Source organism: Rhinolophus sinicus, linkage group LG04 (genome assembly GCF_036562045.2).
Source record: "Rhinolophus sinicus isolate RSC01 linkage group LG04, ASM3656204v1, whole genome shotgun sequence".
Taxonomy (NCBI): domain Eukaryota; kingdom Metazoa; phylum Chordata; class Mammalia; order Chiroptera; family Rhinolophidae; genus Rhinolophus; species Rhinolophus sinicus.
Window position 1 is genome coordinate 90,847,301 of NC_133754.1, and position 24,471 is coordinate 90,871,771.

General features: G+C 35.4%; 1 long non-coding RNA gene across 1 annotated transcript in view; it reads right to left on the reverse strand.

Annotated features, from left to right (window-relative positions):
* Window positions 1-1,344: 1,344 nt before the first annotated feature.
* LOC141571308 (uncharacterized) overlaps window positions 1,345-24,471 on the reverse strand; it is a 142,044-nt gene continuing 118,917 nt past the window's right edge. The window contains exon 5 of the long non-coding RNA XR_012496071.1: window positions 1,345-1,438. This is a non-coding gene — a long non-coding RNA (uncharacterized LOC141571308). The remainder of the gene's footprint in view (window positions 1,439-24,471) is intronic.

The following is a 24,471-nucleotide window of genomic DNA, read 5'->3' on the forward strand; positions in this document are numbered from 1 at the left end:
ATATATGATGATGGTGACAGTATATCCCTTTTGTTCTTGGCTTTCAAGGTAATTCCATTTTTCCAACATTAAATATTATGTTGGTTTAAGCTATATTCTCTACTACATTGGGAATGAGTTGTTCTGTACATTTATCATGTTTTCACTTGTACTGAATTAATAGAAGAAACATTTCTATAATGTAATTTTTGTTTCTTCATGGAATTTCTACCACATGGATATTAATCATTCCAAGTCTCTTGTTTTATTTTACTTTATTTCATTCAACAAACACTTTTGAGTACCAACTTCTTTTTGCTTTTCATTTTAAATGTAGTATTTACCAATTATTTGACCAAAACCAGTTAGTATTATAAATTTTTATTGAGTCTTTTTTCCTCAAAATTTTCTTCTATTTTCCAATTTGATGTCTATTTTTAACAATGTTGGTTAACATTTTTGTGGTGATAGTTATGATAGAAGATCTAAATTAATTAGTATTGGCAATTAGAGTAAATTTTCACATGATTCCCTCACATATGGACAAGACTCCCTGAAAGAAGTATGGATCTTGTCTTCTGGATTTGGAAGGCCCTTTTAATTTGTTTTATCATTTTAATTTGATTTTGAGAAAGAAATAAAGTCAATACAGATTAAGAATTCCTCTGCTTTAAGCCAGAAGTCAGTACTTGATCCAAGTAAAACTGGAAGTCAACACCTGAGCAATACTTAATTCAGAAGTAGAAACTAGATATGATTTCTTTTGGTCTATATCACTATCATCATCATCCTCCTCTGCCTCCTCCTCCTCATCATCATCATTTTGAATGTCATTTACTACTCGCTTATATTAACCAGGAATTTCAGTGCTTGCTTAATATTAAAACCGATATGGTTGTTTTCTGAAATTGTATGGGGTCATTATTTTAGTTATTCTGTCCCAAATAAAGGAAGATGAAAAATGTAGTTTTACTCTAGTTTTCCTTTGCCAGTTCAGTGACATACTCATACTGCCCAGGAAATGGAAAAGCTGGAATTCTATTCACTATATGGTGCATCCTGCACCTGGCAGAACCATCTGTATCAAGCTGCAGGTCTATGAAAAATAACTTCATGTATTTTTCGTAGGTATAGTCTTCAGTATTTGGCAATCTTCCCAAAGGAAGATGGTGGGATTCAGACATGTCTCTGATTGCCTCACTAGCTTACTGACACTTCCAGCCCAGACCATTCTGAATCGGAGAATGAAGATCTAATCATACTTCTTCAATTGCCTACTCCTTCCCACATGGACAGGTCAACTTTTAAAATATTAATCTTTTCCTCTTGCCCAATCAGCATTATAGTTAGTAGAAAATAACTTACTTTTTGATGAAAGAAGAGAAAACACTCTTATCCAGATTAAACATAGGCAACAAATATCTTCCTATTCTTGCTGTCCTGATATTTCAATAGAAGTCTAGGAGAGGAGACAGTTAAATGAGCATTTAAGTCACATCAGTTCATTTAGCAAACACATGTTGAGCACCCACTCTAATCCAGGCATTACTATAGGTGTTGAGAAACAGTGTTGGGCAAGAAAGTGACCATCTTAATCTGTAGGGAGAATTCAGTCTCTTTGGATCTTATGTGGAAATTATCCTATCCATTTTGAATTTTATTTTACCTTTTAAAATTAAATTTATTGGGGTGACTTTGCTTAATAAAATTATACAGGTTTCAAGTGTACAATTCTATAATGGAATATATAGATGCATTTTATTTTATTTTGAATGATGTGTATGTAATATAGCTAACTAACTCATATAAGAACACATAGGTAATAAACTTATGGACCTTGGGTTCAAAGAGGATTTTATGAATTTGACCTCAAAGGCAACAGAAGTAAAAGCTAAAAATAAATGAATGGGACTATACCAACCAAAAAGCTTCTGCACAGCAAAAGAAATCATCAACAAAATAAAGAGTTAACCAACTGAATGGGAGAAGATTTTTGCAAACAATGCCTCTGATAAGGGGCTAATATCCAAAATATATAAGGAACTCATGCAACTCAACAAAAAACAAACAAACAATCCAATGAAAAAATAAGGAGGACATACAGATGGCCAACAGACATATGAAAAGATGCTCAACATCATTAATCATCAGAGAAATGCAAATAAAAACCACAATGAGATAGCCCCTCACACCAGTCAGAATGGCTATCATCAACAAGACAAATAATAACAAGTGTTGGACAGGCTGTAGAGAAAAAGGAACCCTCATACACTGTTGGTGGGAATGCAGATTGGTGCAGCCACTATGGAAGGCAGTGTGGAGGTTCCTCAAAAAATTAAGAATAAGATTACCATATGACCCAGAAATCCCTCTCCTGGGTATATACCTCAAAAATATGAAAACATTTATCCTTACTGATATATGTGCTCCAATGTTCATTGCAGCCTTATTTACAGTGACCATGACATGGAAACAACCAAAGTGTACTTTGATAGATGATTAGATAAAGAAGATGTGGTATATATACACAATGGAATACTATTCTGCCATAAGAAAAGATGAAATATTGCCATTTATGATAACACGGATGGATCTTGAGCTTATTATGCTAAGCAAAATAAGTCAGGCAGGAAAAGTAGACAACCACATGATTTCACTAATACGTGGGATTTAAAACTGAAAACAACAAAGGAAGAAGACAAAGAAAGAAACAAAAACTCATAGACAATAGTTTAATGGTTACCAGAGGGTAAGAGGGGAGGAGGGTGGCAGATGAGGGTAAATGAAATCAAATATGTGGTGATAAAAGGTGAACTGACTCTGGATGGTGAACACTCAATGAGATATATAGATGATGTACTACAGAATTGTACACCTGAAATCTATGTAACTTTACTAAACATTGTAACCCCAATAAACTTTAATTAGAAAAAAATATATAGCTAACTCAATTTTGAAAAGTCAATTTACAAATGAATAGAAATAAAATGTTAACCACGAACGCATAAAAGAGATTTCACATGAGGCCCATCATTTAAGCACAATAAGCCTTCAGTAAGAATCTTTAAATACCAAGATTGTCCTACAATCTCTTTGTACCTCTATTCTTTTATTATGTAAAATGACATAATTGAAAGACACTAGGCCTCTGCAAAATGTTTTCACTGCTAACTGGAGACTTTAATCACAATGTAACATCATTTATATTGTGCATTTTAAAAATTGGGTGACATATGTGGAAATCATACAATCTTATACTCAAACTTTTATTTTATTTTAAAATATTTTAAAATTTATTTCTGGTTACTTTTATTGTTTATTTTTTCATTTTTGTTTTTCAATTATAGTTGCCATACAATATTAAAACATAGTGATTAGATATTTATCTAACTTATAACATAATGACCCCAATAAATCTAGTACCCATCTGACACCATACATATTTATTACAATATTACTGACTATATTCATTATGCTATACCCTACATTCCTATGACTACTGTGTAACAACCATTTTATACATCTTAATCCATTCCCCTCTTTCACCCACTGCCCCAAACCCCTTCCCGACTGGCAACCATCAAAATGTTCTCAGCATATATGAGTTTGTTTCTGTTTTGTTTGTTTGTTTATTTTGTTCTTTAGATTCCACATATAAGTGAAATAACATTGCATCTGCCTTTCTCTGTCTGACACTCCACTCAGCACAATACCCTTAGGTCCATCCACACTACAGCAGATGGCAAGAACACTTTCCCATTCATGGCTGAGTAATATTCCATTGTATATACTCATATGGACCACCTCCTCTTTGTCCATTCTTCCATCGATGGACACCCACGCTGCCTCCATGTCTTGCCCATTGTAAATAATGCTGCAATGAAGATATATATATGCATATGCCTTTTCGAATTAGTGTTTTGGGTTTCTTCAGAAGTGGAATTATTGTACTGGGTCTTTCCTTGTCTCTTGTTACAGGTTTTGTTTTAAAGTCTATTTTGTCTGGTAAAAGTTTTGCTATCCCAGGTGTTTTTTTCATTTCCATTTTCATGAAATATCTTTTTCCATTCCTTTACTTTCAGTCTCTGTGTGTCTTTTGATCTGAAGTGAGTCTCTTGCAGGCAGCATATGTAAGGTTTTGTTTTCTTATCCTTTTAGCCACCTTACGTCTTTTGATTAGAGCATTTAATCCATTTATACTGAGAGTAATTGGTAGATACGTAGTTATTGCCATTTTATTATTCATATTTTTGATATATATTTCTTCTTCTTCTTAAAGAAGTCCCTTTAATATTTTGTGTACTTCTGGATTAGTGGTTATGAACTTGTTTAGCTTTTTCTTGTCTGGGAAACTCTTTATCTGTCCTTCTATTCTAAATAATAGCCTTGCTGGATAGAATAATCTTGGTTGTAGGTCCTTGCTTTTCATTATTTTGACTATTTTGTGCCAATTGCTTCTGCCTTGCAAAGTTTCTGTTGAGAAATCAGCTGACAATCTTATGGGAGCTCCCTTATAAGCTACTAGTTGCCTTTCTCTTGTTGCTTTTAGGATTCTTTCTTTGTCTTTAATCTTTGGCATTTCAATTTTAATGTTTCTTGGTGTGGGCCTGTCTGGGGTTATCTTGTTTGGGACTCTCTGTGCTTCCTGGACTTGTCTGTCTATTTGGTTTACCAGGTTAGGAAAGTTTTCCATCATTATTTCTTCAAATTGGTTTTCAATTCTTTGGTCTCTTTCTCTTCTCCTTCTGGTACCCCATGATGTGAATGTTGGTACACTTGAGGTTGACCCAGGGGCCCCTTAAACTATTCTTTTTTTTTTTTATTCTTTTTTGTTTTTGTTGTTCTGGTTGGGCATTTTCTGCTACCTTATCTTCCAAATTGCTGATTCGAACCTCTGCTTCATCTAATCTACTGATGATTCCCTCTAATGTATTCTTTATTTCAGTTATTGTATTCTTAATTTCTGACTCATTCTTTTTTATTTCTCCTATCTCCATTTTTATGTTTCCTAACTCTTTGTTGAAGTTCTCACTGAGATCACTGAGCATCCTTATAACAAGTGTTTTGAACTCTGCATCAGGTAGACTGCTTGTCTACATTTTGTTTAATTCTTTTTCTGGAGCTTTGTTCTGATCTTTTATTTGGGACATCTTTCTTTGTCCCCTCATTTTGGCTGCCTCCTGTGTTTGTTTCTACGTATTAGGTAGAGGTATTATATTTCTTCTCCCTTGTCACCAGAGCTAGGTGCTCCAGGTGTGTCACTTTTGTGGGTTGTGGGTGCCCTCTTGTTGTAGTTGAGCTGTGATTGCTTTGGCACATCAGTGGGAAGGACTGACAACCAGGCTGATCGGTTGTGAGGCCTGGCTGTGATTACGGTGGTGAGCTATTGTGCAGGTCCTGACCCTATGGAGTAAGATTCAGTTTAGTAGACCTCTGGTGCCCTCCGAGTCTGTTTTTGGGGTGTTTCTTTTGTGGAAGTGGTTGGTTGGTACTCTGTTGTATTCTAAAGATGGCTTCTTGGTATGTTAGTTCTGGGGCTCTTGGGAGGGGCTCTGTTGCAGGCCTGTGCCCTTCCCTAGGCCATTTGGTATTAGCTACAAAGTGATCTGCAGATGGTTGCTGGGCTTGGAGGTACCTGGGTGAAACTAAGCTGCAAACTGAGGCTGGTTGCCACTACTGCCATGCTTGGGGCTGCTTAGCAAGAGGTTTGGGGCATGCTGAGGCCAGCCAGATATTACTTGTTTGGAAATTGTGAATCTTTGAAAGATTTTAGGAAATTCTGCAGCATGAGACAAGACAGACTCTTTGTATAGAAAAGCCATTGGAAGTGGCTTGGGTAGACCCACAAGTCGGGTGGGGCAGGGTCTCAGAAAATCACCATGGCAGAGTGAATGAATGCTGTTAGCTAGGTTGATGGAGACTCAGATATGGTGGTGCCTGCCTGCCCACGCAGGCTGGGTGGGCCGAGAGAGCTCAACAAGGGATCAAAGGCCTCTGTCAGCACTTCTGTCTGGGAGAATCTGTCCCTCCAGCCCTTGCCTTGAAGCCAGACAATTCAGTTTCTCACCTGGGTGCCTTTGGAAATGCTGCCCCAACACTGGAGCTTAGAGCTAGCAAATCCATCAGTGAGTAAGTCCATGTATGGGCCCTGTAAGAGGAATGCCTGGGTCTCCAGAAGCTCTCCATCTCACTCAGCCACAATCTCCACTGGTTTTTCACAGCTAGAAGTTATGCGGACTTCTTTTCCTGGCACTGGAACCTAAGCCTTGACCCCTCACTCCTCAAAGGGACCTCTGCAGCCAAGATATCCCTCCTGATTTTTAACTGCCACATGTGGGTGTGGAATCACATATCTGTCCCTCCTACCAGTCATGATGTGGCTTCTTCTGTATATCCTTAGCTATAGGACTTCTCTTCAACTCGAATTCAGATGATTCCCAATGACAGTTGTTCTGTAGTTCAGTTGTAATTTTGATGTGGTTGTAGGAGGAGGTAAGCACAGTGTTTAGCTACTCCACCATCTTGACTGAAAGCCTCATCTTTTTTTTTTACATGTTTATTCTCACTGCCTCCTTCAGCTACCATTGAAGATCAAAGGAGTCTTCCAGTAACTTGCCAGTGGACTATGTGAGCTGATCAAAGTAGCCCACAGACTGGTGGCAGTTCATGGGCTGTTATCAGTGTGAAGGAAGGCATAAGGATGAGATCACGCTCTGGCTCCCAAAGGCACATATGACTATACTCAAACTTTCAGAAGCTATTGATACACCTGTATTCTCACAAATCTTATAGGCTTTGGTAAAAAAAAGAAAAAAAAAAGGCACAGATATGTATTAAGTATATTTATTTTGATATGTTGGTCTGAATAATTGGACCAAATCCTTGCTAAAATAATAGATATGCAGCATTTTAATATTTATATATTTATAATATATACATTTACAGTATTACAACACAAACTATAGTTTTATGCTATTTCAAAATTTTGCTACAAATCTCCATTTGTTTAGTGTGTCATTTTTTGGAGAGTAGACCCATTCTTTCCTGACCATTTCTATTCAAATTACAGGTCTAATACATATAATTTTGCATTTGCTCATATCATTTCTAATATGAGTATGTACTGATGTCATGTCAATATAAGTGCTCTATGGAAATTATATAATCAATCTTTTGTTTTTTTCTCCTGAAATTTTTTCTTTGTTTATTTAAAATAGAAACTTTAATTATATCTAGGTAAACTGACCAGTACCAACGATAACACTGGAGCCTCTGATTAAAAGTCACATTCTTGGGGTGGCTGGTTAGCTCAGTTGGTTAGAGCGTGGTGTTGACAACACCATGGTTGCCAATTTGATCTCCACATGGGCCACTGTGAGCTGCACCTTCCTTAAAAAAATAAAAAAAAGTCACATTTTTACAAAGAATCTCTTTTCTCTCTAAACCAGTTTAGATATCTAAGACCTCTCCATGTTAATGGTCTCTATTGCTGCAGCCATAGATTAAATGCCTGAGATTAAATCAATTACTACTTCTTGTTGGGTATTGACTTATTTATGCATGATTCATGTTCAAGGAATTATGGGTTATTCATGTCAACACAGGAAAAACAGGGAAAGGCAAAACCCAGCTCCATAGTCCAACCCTGTACAGAGCAGAGGCAGGAGGAACTGATTTGTGTCATAATTGATTCTGGATTCTAAGTTATGGAAGGGCAGCTATTGGCCAAAGACAAAAGGTAGTGATGGAATTTTCAACCAGGTATTCATTATTTACCAAACATTTTTTGAATTTCATTACGCCACATATACTGTTCTGTAAATTGTATATAGAAATGAAAAATCAGTCATTCTTGGACATCAGCAAGAAGAATGAATAAGATGTCTCTCACTTGTATCCCCCCTCAACAACAATAATTTGGCATTCATCCATAGACAAAAGTTCCTTTGTGGGAGCTGTGGGGTTCAGGTAGGAGACTGTAAAACTCTGGTACAGTCTAAGATAAACGAGATCCACTTTGAGAGTCCGGTTTATACCTGGCAGCTAACTTGCTACCTGTGGTCCCAGTTACAGACCCAGACACAACTCTGTATGATTGAGGACTTAGCTACAGCCCCATTTGGCATTGATTCTATCACTAGCATCATATACCAAAGGACCTGGGACGAGTCACACCTACCTGTGCATTGATCATAGACTTACTAACCTCAGTTTTAGACTTAGAACCTGCAGTGGCTTTTGAATTGACTGCAGCTCCTCTCAACTACAGTCCAGGAGACCATGGAGATAAACCTGTCAAACTTGTTCAGATTATAGTTTCTGAAAGGGTCCTGTAACTGGGATTCAGCCTGTTCCAGCCACAGTCCATGAACAGTTCTGTTAGCGCAGGGGACCTGGCAGAATACACTCCCACCTGAACACTTAGAGATCATGAAAGGACCCTATACTCAGCTCTAACACCCTCACAGCAATAAACTGCCAACAGTCATGAAGGTTCAGAGTCCCAGTGGGAGATACTCCCATATAAAACCTGGAGATTCTGAAAGGACATATACTCAGCTCCAGTCCCTCCCAACTTCAATCTGTGAACAATTCTGTGGGCATAGGGACCCAGCAGGAGACACTCTTGGCTACATCCTCACAATCATGGAGGGCTCTATTTTCAGCTCCAGCCATCTCACAGGAGCAATCTACAAGTAGACCTACTAGCCCAGGGACCTAGCAGGAGATATTCCCATTTAGGCGCAGAAAGATACTGAAAGATACCTCCAGCTGTGACAGGGAGCAGTCCACCTGCCCAGGAACCTGGTAGGAGCCAGACCTGTCATGTACCTTATAATAGGCCTGCTGTCTGAGGACCCAACAGTTGATCCTGAAGTGGACCCTTATCCCAGTGCCACCCTACTGAAAAAGGTACTGGAGGCAATCCCATCCATCTAGGAAAGATGCAGAATCTATGTCCATGTAAGCCCCTGATAACAAGCCCTCCAACTGCAAACCCTATTGCAGACACAGTGGCAGCCTCATAACTGACTCGTACCCAATATGACTGCAATTCTATAGGTAATCCTATCAGCCCAGGGAACCAACAGAAGGTGAAAACAGTCTGTAAAGATTGTAAACTGCATAGATACTAGTTCAAGGCTACATAGGTCATAAAAAAATCAGGCAAATATGATAAAACCAAAGGAAACTAATAAAGCTTCAGTAATAGACTCCCCCCCCCCACCCCCGGTTTGGAGCACTTCAATTTGCCTAACAAAGAACTCAAAATAATCATCTTAAAGAAACTTGAATAAATTCAAGAGATTACAGGTAACCAACTACATGAAATCAGGAAAACAAAGCATTAAAAAAATGAGAAGTTTAATAACGAAGTAAAAACCATAAAAAGACTCCTAGACTGAAGAATACAATTACAAGACTAAAGAGTTCAATAGAGAGCTTCAACAATAGACTTGACCATGCAGAATAAAGAACCAGTAAACTCAAAGACATATTATATGATATAAACCAGTTAGAGGAACAAAAAGGAAAAAGAATAAAAAAGAGTAAAGAAAGTTTATTTAAACATGACATCATCAAGCTTGACACAGTCAGGTATACAAAATTTTGCATCATGGGAGTCCCAGAAGAAGAAAGAAAGAAAGATGCAGAAAAATTTTATTAAGTAATAATAACTGAAAACCTCCCAAATCTTGAAAGAGATATGGAATCCAGGTACAGGAAGCTCAAAAGATCCCAAACAAGACCAACAAGAACAAACTAAGTAGAAAGTTAATAAGAAGGAAGAAAATAATAAAGACTACAGCAGAAATAAATAAAATAGATACTAGAAACACAAGTACATATATATCAGTACCACACTTTTGTGATTATTGTAGCTTTGTATTATAATTTGAAATCTGGGAGTGTGATGCCTCCTATCTTGATCTTTCTCAAGGTTTTGTTGGTTATTCATTGTCCTTTGTGGTTCCATATTCATTTTAGGGTAAGTTTTTCAAGTTCTGAGAAGAATGTCATTGGTATTTTAAGAGGGATTGCATTGAATCTGTATATTGCTTTAGATAGTAAAAACATTTAAACAACATTAATCCTTCCAATCAATGAGTGTGGTATGTCCTTCCATTTATTTGTATCCTCATCAATTTCTTAATTTAATATCTTATAGTTCTAGGTTAGATTTTGGTCTCTCACCTCCTTGGTTAAATTTATTTCTATATATTTTATACTTTTTGATGCAATTAAAAATGGGCTGGTTTAGTTAATGATTCCTTCTGATCATTTATTATTGGTCTATAAAAATGCAACAGATTTTATGTATATTGATTTTGTATCCTGAAACTTGACTGAATTCATTTATTAGTTCTAATAGTTGTATTGGTGGAGTCTTTAGGGTTTTCTGTATATAGTATCCTGTCATTTGCAAACAATGAGAGTTTTACTTCTTTCTGATTTAGATGCCTTTTATTTCTTCTTCTTGTCTTATGGATGTGGTTAGGACTTCCAATACTATGTTGAATAGAAGTGGATACTTGGCATCCTTGTCTTGTTCCTGACCTTAGAGGAAAAGCTGTCAATTTTTCATTATTGAGTATGATATTAACTATGAGTTTGTCATATATAAATTTTATTATGTTGAGGTATGTTCCTTCTATACCCACTTCGTTGAGAGTTTTTATTATAAACAGATGTTAAATTTTGTCAAATGTTTTTCTGCATCTATTAAATTAAGATGATCATATGATTTTTAAACTTTATTTTGTTAATGTGATGTATGACAATGATTGAGTTATGGATGTTGTACTATCCTTGTATCCCTGGTATAAATCCTACTTGATCATGGTGTATAATCATTTTAATGTATTGTTGAATCTAATTTGCTAATATCTTGTTGAGAATTTTTACATATATGTTCATCAAGGATATTGGCCTGTAATATTCTTTTATTGTAATTTCTTTGTCTGGTTTTGGTATTAGGGTAATGCTGGCTTCATGGAATGAATTTGGAAGCATTCCTTGCTCTTCAATTTTTAGAAATAGTTTAATAGTTGCATTTGTATACACAAGCTATCGAAAAGAGAAATAAAGAAACAATAAGCTATCTTAAAGGGAAATAAAGAAAATCATCCTATTTACAATAGTATCAAAAACAATAAAATGCTTCAGAATAAATTTAACTAAGGAGGTGAAAGATCTCCACACTGAAAACTATGAGACTTGGATGAAAGAAATTGAAGACACAAATAAATGGCAAAATATCCCATGGTCATCGATCAGAAGAATTAATATTATTACAGAATTGTACACTTGAAATTTAAGTAATTTTACCAACCATTGTCATCCCAAGAAATTTTAATTAAAAAAAATTCATGCTACTGAAAATCATCTATAGATTTATTACAATACCTATCAAAATTCCAAAAGTATTTTTCATATGAATAGAAAAAAACTCAACACTGGAAAATATTTTAAGAACAACGACCAACACGATTATCCTGGAGACACTTAATTCTATCATCCTTCACTAGACATCACAAAAATAAACCAAACAACAACAACAATAAAATCCAGATCTATTGAGAAGACTGGTTTATGTTTTCGGAAAATGAACACTGAATCTTGCTTTTCTTCATAAATAAGCCAATCAACCAAATATGCTAGAGACATTGTCATGTTCACCAGACAGACTCTAGGTGAAAAGCCCAAGGATGTTGGAACATGAAACCTTTGAGGAGCATCGATTTGCATTACACTAGTGTGAATTTTTTCAGTGATAATATAATGAAAAATAAGCACTCAACATTATAGATTATATTTCATGGCATGTCATGTCATTTTTATTCACCCGTATAGAGTTAACATTTCATTATTTACCAAGTACACCACCGAGCATTCAGAATAGTGTTTTGAACTCAATAAATATTTGTTACTAATTATATGGTCACAAGATGCCATGGCATTATCATGTTCTTTATGACAACAAACATTAAATACTTTACCAAATATTTTAAGAAGAAATTATTTGCAATATTTTTCTCTTTTAACATTTGTAATAGACGTCTTGATGTACAGCCTTAATGAAGCACTAATTTCCCCAGGTGCCAGCAGTGCTGGCTGCTGATGTGCTTACAACTGAGGACTTCCCAGTAATTACCCTCAGTCAAAAGAAGCTGGGGTAGCAGCCTGCCTCTAGTGGTGGTTGATTTAAAAATACAAAGTTGCCTCAATTTGGGACATCTTTGAAGGGTCATCTTAACACCAGTGCTCTCTGTAAAAGGACTGAAATCTTTGTTTCAACTGCACACTAGTTCAACTCCTCCCTCTGCCCACTCCTGCTTTCTTTGCTCCCTCACACAGATGCTGTTCCCCTGAGCATGCTCCAGAAAGCTTCCTATATGCAAATGTCTATCTCAGGGTCTGTTCTCCTGAGAACCTGACCTACAGCAATTCGTGCCAGAAGCACATCATGAAAGAAGAATCTAAAATGGGAAATTTGAAACTGAATAACCACTGGCCTAATGACAACAAGGCACCATTACTGGTAATAGGTGCACTGTGGACAGCACCTGGTGTGCAATAGCTGTGAAGTAGGGAAAACTCTCCAGTGGTAAACTGGGACAAGCTAATGCAGTGGTTCTCAAAGGTGCACTTACCCCTGGACCTCCCCCTGGGACATTTGGTAAAGTCTGGAGACAATTTTGCTAGTCATGACTAGAGCAGGGTGGTGGGAAGGGAGTGGTGTTTTTGCCATTTAGTGGATGGTGCTAAATATCCTGTAATGCACAGGCTAGCTCCCCCGCAGCTCCAATAAAAAGTTACCCTGTCCAAAATGTCAAAAATGTCAAGGATGAAAAACCCTGAGTTAGTGGTGGAAGAGAATGCATTTGCTGGTGTAGTATTTCAGGTATTGGATAGGTTGGGGGGTACTTAGTACCTATAAGAACAATAGAATGAGATGGTTCTTATTGTGAAAGTTTGAGGGTGACTAATCACCAATTTAAAACACAGTGTGACAGTCAAGGACTCCCTGACATCAAATAAAGAGACTCATCTCCTGCAGTAAAAGCTTGGCATCAGGCCCAGTGCTTAACTATAAGGGTAGTTGAACTCTAGAGAAATCTGAATTCTGTTTAAGTGTGATCTGTCAAGATTCAGCCAAAATTGGGAGCAGTGAAACCTCAGACTTGAGTTGTGACATTTGGGTTGACTTATTTGAAAGACTTGAGACCCAAATCACCCCCACCTTCCTTGACCTGCAGATGACCTCTGTTATGGCACTTTCCCTATTGCATCCCCCTGAAGACTATATAGAACATTCTGAAAATTAAGACAACATGTACTTCCCTTAGCATATACTCTTACTCCCCTCCTGAAGACCAGACCCATGAGTAGAGTCATGTAACAACACCCCACCCCCAAAGTACTGAGCTTGCTAAAGGAGACAAGGGATTACATGTGGAGAAAGTTGCAGGACTGAGGCAACATGAACTGAACAGTAGACCTGGGACTTGATCCTGAGAGTGCTGGATCAAGTGGAACAGAATATAAAGTTGAATAAGTAAGAGTTTATTGATGAAAATGTACTCTCCTGTAAGGATTAATATTTGAAAAGGACCTTGGAACATGGTGCTAATCAAGTGCTTGTCTGACTCGCAGAAGCTTGGAAAATGAAGGCTCTCAGTAAGTGAAGCAGAAATGCCAGCTTTGTCATTATTGATGGTGGATGAATGAATCAAAAGGCCCAGAGAGGTGGAAAGGCCAGAATGGATATTGTGAGAGCCTACTACTCCCAGTGCTCCCAGGAACCCAGATCTGTAACAATACCATCAGCCTTGGCTTCTCTACAATGTTGGTCCTTCTCCCTAATAATCAGTGTCTTCTGGGCTGGTGGACATCTTGACCTTAAGTATGTCAGATCCAAGCCCATGTTCATTCCCTTACATCTAACTGCTTCTTCTTCTTCCTTTTTTTATTTTATTTTATTATTTTATTAGTTTCAGGTGCACAAGACAAAGCAAAACTTAGACGTTTATCATTTATATCCCTCACACTGTGTGAACCCTTCTCCCCCCATCCACTATCCCTCTGTACGTTCCCCAAATTAATTTTCAAAACCCCATGACCATCTTGTGGTTACCGACTATTTTTTAATTAAAGTTTATTGGGGTGAGAATAGTTAGTAAAGTTACATAAATTTCAGGGATACAATTCTGTATTACATCCTCTATAAATCACATTGTGTGTTTGCCACCCAAAGTCAGTTCTCCTTTCATCACCATATATTTGATCCCCTTTACACATCTACCATCCCTTCCCCCCTTGTCATCTGGTAACCACTAAACAATTTTTTGTGTCAATGAGTTTTTATTTCTCATTTGTTTGTCTTGTTCTTTTGTTGTTTTTGGTTTATATACCACATGTCAGTGAAATCATATGGTTCTCTGCTTTTTCTGTCTGACTTATTTTGCTTAGCATTATAATCTCAAGATACATCCATGTTGTCACAAATGGTCCTATTTCATCTTTTCTTACTGCCAAATAGTATTCCATTGTGTATATATACCACAACTTCTTTATCCATTCATTTATCAAAGGACATTTTGGTTGTTTCCATGTCTTGGCCACTGTAAATAAAGCTGCAATGAACATTGGAGCACACATGTCTTTATGGATAAATGTTTTCACATTTTTTGGGTAGATACCCAGGAGAGGGATTGCAGAGTCATACAGTAATTCTATTCATAATTTTTTGAGGAACTTCCACACTGCCTTCCGTAGCAGCTGCACCAATCTGCATTCCCACCAACAGTGTATGAGGGTTCCTTTTTCTCCATAGTTTCTCTAACACTTGTTACTATTTGTCTTTTGATGATAGCCATTCTAACTGGGGTCAGGTGATTTCTCATTGTGGGTTTTATTTGCATTTCTTTGACGATTAGTGATGTTGAGTATTTTTTCACATGTCTATTTGCCATTTGTGTGTCCTCTTCGGAGAAATGTCTCTTCAGGTCTTCTGCCCATTTTTCAATTGGGTTGTTGTTTTTTGTTGTTGAGTTGTATGAGTTCCTTGTATATTTTGGATATTAGCCCCTTATCAGAGGCACTGTTTGCAAAAATCTTCTCCCATTCAGTTGGTTGACTCTTTATTTTGTTGATGGTTTCTTTTGATGTGCAGAAGCATTTAAGTTTGATATAGTCCCATTCATTTATTTGAGCTTTTACTTCCCTCGCCTTTGGAGTTAAATTCATAAAATTCTCTTTGAACCCATGGTCCATAAGTTTAGTACCTATGTTTTCTTCTATGCAGTTTATTGTTTCAGGTCTTATGCTTAGGTCTTTGATCCATTTTGAATTAATTTTGGTACATGGTGACAGATAGCAGTCCAGTTTCATTCTTGTTCACGTGGCTTTCCAATTCTGCCAGCACCATTTATTGAAGAGGATGTCTTTTCTCCATTGTATGTTTTTTGCTTCTTTGTCAAAAATTATCTGTCCATATTTATGTGTGTTTATTTCTGGGTTCTCAGTTCTATTCCATTGGTCTACCTGTCTGTTTTTCTGCCAATACCATGCTGTTTTGATTATTGTTGCCCTGTAGCACAAACTAAAGTCAGGGAGTGTGATACCTCCAGCATTGTTCTTTTTTCTTAGGATTGCTTTGACTATTCGAGGTCTTTAGTGGTTCCAAACAAATCTGATGATTTTTTGTTCTATTTCTTTAGAAAATGCCATTAGGATTTTGATGGGGATTGCATTAAATCTGTATATTGCTTTGGGTCATATGGCATTTTAACTATGTTGATTCTTCCAACCCATGAGCACGGAATGTCTTTCCATTTCTTTGTGTCTTCTTCAATTTCTTTAAAAAATGTCTTATAGTTTTTAGCATACAGGTCTTTCACATCCTTGGTTAAGTTTATTCCTAGGTATGTTGTTGCAATTGCAAAAGGAATTGTTTTTTTATTTCTTTTCCTGAGATTTCATTGTTAGTATAGAGGAATGCAATGGACTTTTGCACGTTGATTTTGTAGCCTGAAACTTTACTGTATTCGTTGATTGTTTCTAATAGCTTTTTGGTGGAGTCTTTAGGGTTTCTATATATAGCATCATGTCATCTGCATAGAGTGACAATTTAACTTCTAACTGCTTCTTAAAAAACAACAAAATAATAATAATAAAACAAAACAAACAAAAAACTCAGCAAGTTCCTCATCCTGTGCTGCATCAGTGAGCATAACCCTGAGGCTGTCATACACTTAGAGGGAAGGAAAACCCACCCCAAGTAAACCCAGGTTGCGTCCTCAATTGTTGCATCATCAGAGAAATAGGCTCTTGCATCTTCCATCTTGAAGGTGAAAAGAAAAACAAAACTCCCCTCGCCTTCACATTCTTTCTCAGCAACTCCAATTTTTCTATACCCATATTCCTGTGTGCTCACCTGGCCTGCTCTACTTAACTTCTTTTTTTTTTTTAATTAAAGTTTATTGGTGTGACAATTATTAGTAAAGTTACATAGTTTTCAAGTGTACAATTCTGTAATACATCGTGTTGTGTGTTCACCACTCAGAGTCAGTTCTCCTTCTATCACCATATATTTGATCCCTTTTACCCTCATCTACCAAGATAATTTTCAACAAAGAAGCCAAAAACATACCTTGGAGAAAAGACAGCCTCTTCAATAAATGGTGCTAGGAGAATTGGAAAGCCACGTGCAAAAGAATGACTGCTATCTGTCACTGTGTACCAAAATTAACTCAAAATGGATCAAAGAGCTAAATGTAAAACCTAAAACAATAAATTACATAAAAGAAAATATAGGTACTAAACTTATGGACCTTGAGTTCAAAGAGGATTTCATGAATTTGACTTCAAAGGACAGGGAAGTAAAAGCTAAAAGAAATGAATGGGACTATATCAAACTAAAAAGTTTCTGCACAGCGAAGGAAAACATAGACAAAATAAAGTGGCAACCAACCGAATGGGAGAAGATTTTTGCAAACAACGCCTCTGATAAGGGGGTAATATCCAAAATATATAAGGAACTCATACAACTCAACAACAACAAAAAGCAAACAAACAATCCAATTAAAAAATGGGCAGAGGACCTGAACAGACATTTCTCTGCTTAACTTCTAAAATCAGATGACAGTGAACATTTCAGGATGGTAATCTCCTACACATTTCAAGATGTTAATCCCCTTAAATATCACCTTATGCAATATCATTTTTCTCAAGCAACTGACAGAATTTACTAGAAGTTGATCTTTGGTAAACTTTATTACATGTTATAGCACTGTAACAGGTTTTCCATTGATAAACACTCATAAAAGCTGTATTTACAAAGTTTTGAATTCTAGTTTTGTACTCTCATTACAGAAGATCTTGTTCTCTCTAGGATTTCTAAGGGAGTGTCTTACACTTTTTAGGAAATGTTTTTATTTCACATGGATTTATTAAAATTTGGGATGGCATCTTCTGGCAATGTCACCTAGGAACTCCTTCCTTTTTTTTTCCCTAAAACCAGCCAAAATCGATTAGAATTCACATATTTCACTCAGGTAAACAATTTCAGCCAGAAAATATTTTGCATGTTGGCTTACCATGAAATTCAGGTATAAGATATGTTTTATCTGATTCTATTTTCCTTTCACTAGAGCTTCACAGCTTTCTGGAACACAATGCTCTCAATCTTAAGGTGGAGAGATTGAGAGAGTCTTTGGAGCAAAGCAGAAGGAAACCAGATGCTTGCTACATCTCACTAAATGTAATATATTTCACTATATTGTACATTATATTCTTCAGATGAGAAGAAATAACTATAAGAACATCAAAACATTGAAAAAAAACTGGGGAGAGTGAATAACTCAAAACTGTGTCAAAACAAAAATTGTTTCGTCAACTAAATAATGTAAGTCCAATAAATAGATGACAACCAGAAAATATGAAAAAATACATTACGTGGAAATGAGCTAGAAAGGAAAAAAATATTATTTAAGTAAAAAATTCAATAAAACAATATAATTCTGAATCAAGAAATACTGAGAGAATTTTTGAAAGCCTAGATGCCAAGTGTTTAAGCAGCAATACAAATACAATATAATTCCACGCAATATTACATATACATTTAAGTAGAAATTTTATTGTACTTATGAGCTTCTTGGATTACTTTTTGGTGTCCTTAACTCATTTCATGTGCAAAAATAGATCAGAAATTTTTACCAAAAATGTAGTTATTATGTAATAAGCACTGTACTACACACAATAAAACAAAGCCAGGAAAATGAATTTTGACTTCACAACTATGTGAAATCTAATTTCCTAAAACACTCAAAACACATGTACTTTATGGAAGTATTTACTGAAACTCTGGGGATAATGATAAGGAATTACAAAATATGAAGAGTCCAAGGGAAAAGAATAAGGGGAATTTCCCAATTCTTAGCCTTTCTTACCTCTCAAGATCAGCCTTACTCTTTTCCTCCCTAATTTCTTATAGTATAATTTTTTATTCTTGACCCTTCTAAGACTAGGTTACCTTGTACTAATAGAGTGCTACCTATTCCTTATATCTGTATGACTTTTCTGCTCCAAGAGAACTGATGGGGACACAATAATTTATAGGAGTCCATTTTTGTAGTGCAGATTCCAAAACCTAAGTTAATAACTTATTTGGATTGCTAAAATTTGCTAGAGTCATACCATTCATTTTATAAAATAAGATTTGTAAATTGCATTACATGTTAAAGGAAAAATTAGCTTTTACAATTTGAAATTTTAATAAAATAAATATTAATTTTTTAATTAAAATTTATTGGGATGACAATGGTTAGTAAAATTACATAGTGTTCTAGTATGCAATTCTGTAATACATCATCTATACATCACATTGCATGTTCACAACCCAGAGTCAGTTCTCCTTCCATCACCATATATTTGATCCCATTTACCCTCATCTACCATCCCCCTCCCCCTTTACCCTCTGGTAACCAATAAACTATTGTCTGTGCTTTTGAGTTTTTGTTTCTATGTTTGTCTTGTTCCTTTGTTGCTTTCAGTTTTATATCCCACATATCAGTGAACTCATATGGTTCTCAACTTTTTCTGTCTGACTTATTTTGCTTAGCACAACAATCTCAAGATCCATCAATTTTGTCACAAATGGCACTATTTCATCTTTTCTTATGGCAGAGTAGTATTCCATTGTGTATATATACCACATCTTCTTTATCCAATTATCTATTGAAGGAGACTTTGATCGATAAGGGGCTAATATCAAAAATATACAAGGAACTCATACAATTCAACAACAAAAAAATAAACAATCTAATTAAAAAATAGGCAGAGGACCTGAATACACATTTCTCCAAAGAGGACATACAGATGGCCAATAGACATATGAAAAGATGCTCAATATCACTAACCATCAGAGAAATGCAAATAAAAACCACAATGAGAGATCACCTCACACCAGTTAGAATAGCTATCATCAACAAGACGTGTTGGAGAGGCTGTGGAGAAAAAGGGACCCTTATACACTGTTGGTGGGAATGTAAATTGCTACAGTGCTATGGAAAACAGTATGGAGTTTCCTTAAATAATTAAGTATAGAATTACAATATGACCCAGCAATCCCTCTCCTTAGTATATACCCAAAAATCTGAACACATTTCCTGTAAAGATATATGTGCTCCAATGCTCATTGCAGCTTTATTTTTCAATGGTCAAGACATGGAAACAACCAAAGTGTCCTTCGATAAATATTAATTTTTGACATAAAAATAAGAAACAACTCATTGAATTGGGCAAGACAGTATAACAGAATACCAGATGGGGTGTTTCAAAGACCATTCCATGTCATGTTTGGCACTTCAAATCCAATAGAATAGTGCTATGCAAGTATTAATATTCCAAGTCCAAACTTATTTGAGGTTTCTCCACCAGGTGAAGTGACAAAACACCTTGCCACTCTTCTTGCAGGAAGAGAACGCCTGGGAAAGCATATAGGAGTGCATACAGGACTTATACACATAGGTCCTTAGAGATATTTTAGAAAATTCATGCAAAGCAAATATCCCTAAAGGCAATAAAATCTGTATATATTTCCCTATCTACAATGGAAATGACTTTCTTATACTATATGCAGACCTAGACTTGCTAAGAAAACCCTTTAAGGTGTACTTTCTTTGTTTATTGTTAAAGTACCTTCTATCCTAGACATATGCCCTCAGAGGGATATAGAATTGCTAGAAACATTGAAATTATGTATTATTTTTAATGATATAACAAATATTTATTATATCTATTCTAAACATAGTTAAATTTCCCCAAATGTTCATTATACATCAGATCACCTCTTGTGTGCTTTGCATTTACTATTCCATTTAACATTTACAATATATTTATAATATAGGTACTATTATTATCCCTTTTGTACACATGTGAAAACTAAACCTTCTAAGAGTAAAACAACTTTTCCAAAATCACACAGGTAATAATAAGTGATGAACGATTCAAATACATACCCAGATTTCACAGTGGTCAGTAATTTACCATATTTGTCTTATAATTGTCTCCCTATACTTATTATTATTGTTATTATTATTATTATTACTACATTTTCAAACCATATGAGAGTAAGTTGCTGACATAGCACCTTAATATCCCTTCATACATTAGGGAATCTTTCCTAAAAACAAGGACACTATCCTATACACTATCCATCCAAATTAGAAAATAAATGCTGATTCAATACAATAATACAATTTATAGGCTCCTTTCACATGTCTCCAATTGCTCCATCAATGTCTTTACATCACCCTTTTCTTTCTGGTGTAGGATTCAATGTAAGATCATAGATGACAGTTAATTTCCATGTCTCTTTATTCTCTTTCAACTTGAAAGACTTTCTTGATTTTTATGACCATGATAGTTTTGAAGAATATAGTTTAGTTACTTTGTAGAATAATCTCAGGTTGGATTTTTCTTTTATTTCCTCATAATTATATGTGGGTTATGCATTTTTGACAGAATGTTACAGAAGTGGTGTTGTGTTCTTTTCAGTGTATATTATCAGCAGGCACATCATGTCAGTCTTTCTCATAACTGGAGACATTGAATTTTATAATTCAGTTAAGATGGAGTTAACCAGAATTGTTCATTATAAATTAATTTATCAATAGTTCGTACTCATTAAAAAGTAACTGCGGGTTCTGGCATATAAGGAGCTTGGAAGGCATTATTCTGCTCCTCACAACAAGAAAAAAGGTCAACAAACTGAAAATTAACACTTTCTCTTAGATCCACCAGAGATTTGAAGTCACAGGACAAACCAGCACCATAAAATCTAGAGAGACAGGTGAATAAAGAGAATCACTGGCAAGGTCAGTGCACAAGAACAGAAATTACTGGAGCCAGTAACTGGCAGGAAAAGTTAAAATATAATTTTGGTAAACTGCTGTAGACTGAATATAGACTAGTTTGAGAATGTAACACTCTTGGGGGCGAAATCTTTAAGGGCAATATCTATCATGATCAGAGATATAGGAAACCTCAACAAGATGATAGCGTACAGAATCGAACAATGCATATAAAGAATTATATACCACAACCAAGTGGGATTTAGGAAAGGTAGTCAAAGCTAGTACAACATTTGAAATTAGTGAAGGTAACTGACCCCATCTACAGTCTAAAGAAGAAAAGTCATGTAATTGACATAAAAAAGCATTTGACAAAACACAATGCCAATTCATTATAAAAAAATCTTAGGGGGGTGGGGGGTGGGGGGTGGGAGATGAAGGTAAGGGGGATCAAATATATGGTGATGGAAGGACAACTGACTCTGGGTGATGAATACACAATGGGATTTATAGATGATGTAATACAGAATTGTACACCTGAAATCTATGTAATTTTACTAACAATTGTCACCCCAATAAATTTTAAAAAATTAAAAAAAAAATCTTAGTAAACTAAGAATGGAAGAAAACTTTCTCAATTTGATAAAAACATCTACAAAAACCTACAGCTAACATCATATTTAATGGCAAAAAATGAATGCTTGACCCCTCAAATTGGGAAAAGGCAAGGATGTTAGTTACTTTGTTGAATAATCTCAGTTTATAACTTTATTAAACATCATACTGGAAGTCCTAGTTAACGCAATAAGAAAGAAAAGGCAGTAAAAAGTATACATACTGGGAAGATCAAAATAATATTGTTTTTGTTTGCAGGTGACATGATTAGACAGTCATGTAGAAAAATCCCAAATAATCAACAAAAAACTCCTAAAATGAATAAACCATTATAGCAAGGTTGAATAATACAAGGTTAATATGCACAAGTCAATAGCTTCCCTATGTACCAGCAATGAATATTTAACATTAAGAACGCAATTCATTAGCCTCCAAATAATGAAATGCTTATGTGCAAATCAAACCCCATATATATAAGATGTAAGTGGGGAAAACTGCAAAAGTCTGATGATAGTTATCAACAAGATATAAATGGAGAGCTAGTCCATATTCAAGGATAAAAAGATTCAGTATTGTCAAGAGGTCAATTCCTCCCAACTTGATGTGTGTATTTAATGTGATCAAGTTCCCAGCAAGCTATTTGTGGATATAGACAAAATAATTTCAAAGTTTATGTGGAAACATGAAAGACTCAGAATAGATAATGCAATACTGTAAAACAAAGCAGAAGGATTGAGATTATCTGACTTAAAAATTTGTTATAAAGTGACAATAATTAAGATAGCATGGTACTGACTAAAGAATAGAAAAATAGGTCAATGTAATAGAATATAGATTCCAGAAATGGATTGACACAAACATAGTCAACTGAAATTTGACAAAGGAGCAAATGCAATTCAATGAAAGATGGTTAGTCTTCTCAACAAGTGGTTCTGGAGAAAAAGAATGTACTAGATACAGATCTTACATCTTTTACAAAATGGGTCATATTTCCCAGTGTAATATATAAAAGTTCTAGAAGATAGCATAGGACAAAATCTAGATGACCTTGCTTTTATGGTGCGTTTCAGGTACAAAAAAACAAAAGAATACTCCTTGAAAGAATAGAATTACCATATGACCAGCAATCCCTCTCCTGGGTTTGCTATCCAAAAAAATCTACCCAAAAATCTGAAAACACTTAAAAGATATATGTGCTTCGATGTTCATTACCACTTTATTTAGTGGCCAAGACATGAAAACAACCAAAGTGTTCTTCGATAGATGTTTGGATAAAGAAGATGTGGTATATATACACAATGGAATGCTATTCTGCCATAAGAAAAGATAAAGTAGTGCCATTTGTGACAATGTGGATGGATCTTGAGATTGTTATGCTAAGCGAAATAAGTCAGGCAGAAAAAGTTGAGAACCATATGATTTCATTGATATGTGGGATATAAAACTGAAAGCAACAAAAGAACAAGACAAACAAACAAAGAAACAGAAACTCACAGACATACAATAGTTTAATGGTTACCAGAGGGTAAGGTGGGGGGTGGTGATAGATGAGGGTAAACAGGATCAAATATATAGTGATGGAAGGAGAACTGACTCTGGGTGGTGAACATACAATGTGATATACAGAGGATGAAGAACAGAATTTTACACCTGAAACCTATGTAATTTTACTAACCATTGTCACTCCAATAAACTTTAATTAAAAAAAACACAGAAAAACATTTGATAAACTGGAGTTTTTTTTTAAATTAAAAATTTCTGCTCTATGAAAGACATTGTTAAGAGAATGAAAAGACAAGACACATACTGGGAAAAATATTTGTAAAACATACATTTGATAAAGGCTTGTATCCAAAATATAAAAAGAACTGTTAAAACTTAACAATAAGAAAACAAAAACCCAATTAAAAAATGGGCAACAGATCTGAACAGATCTTTTTAATTTAAAGAAGATATGTAGATGACAAATAACCATATGAATACATGTTCAGTATCATATGTCATTAGGGAACAAATTAAAACAATGAGGTGCCATTACATGCCTATTAAAATGGCTAAAATCCAAAAAACTGACAATACGAAATTCTGTAGACAATGTGGAGCAACAGTAACTCTCATTCATTGCTGGTGGCAATGCAAAATGGTACTTTGGAAGACAATTTGGCATTTTCTTACAAAGCTAAACAGTCTATCCAGCAATCATGTTCCTAGATATTTACCCAATTGAGTTGAAAACATGTGCACACAAAAACCTGCACATTTATATTTATAGCAGCTTTATTTCTAATTGCCAAAAATTGGCAGCAACCAAGATATCCTTCATAAATGGATAAACAAATTGTGATACTATGCAGTACTATTAAGTGATAAAAAGAAATGCACTATTAAGCCACGAAAAGAAATAGAGAAACCTTACAAGCATACTGGTAAGTGAAAGACACCAGGACAAAAAATCTGATTACTATATGACTGGAACTATGCCATTCTGGAAAAGAGAAAACTACAGAGGCAGTAAAAA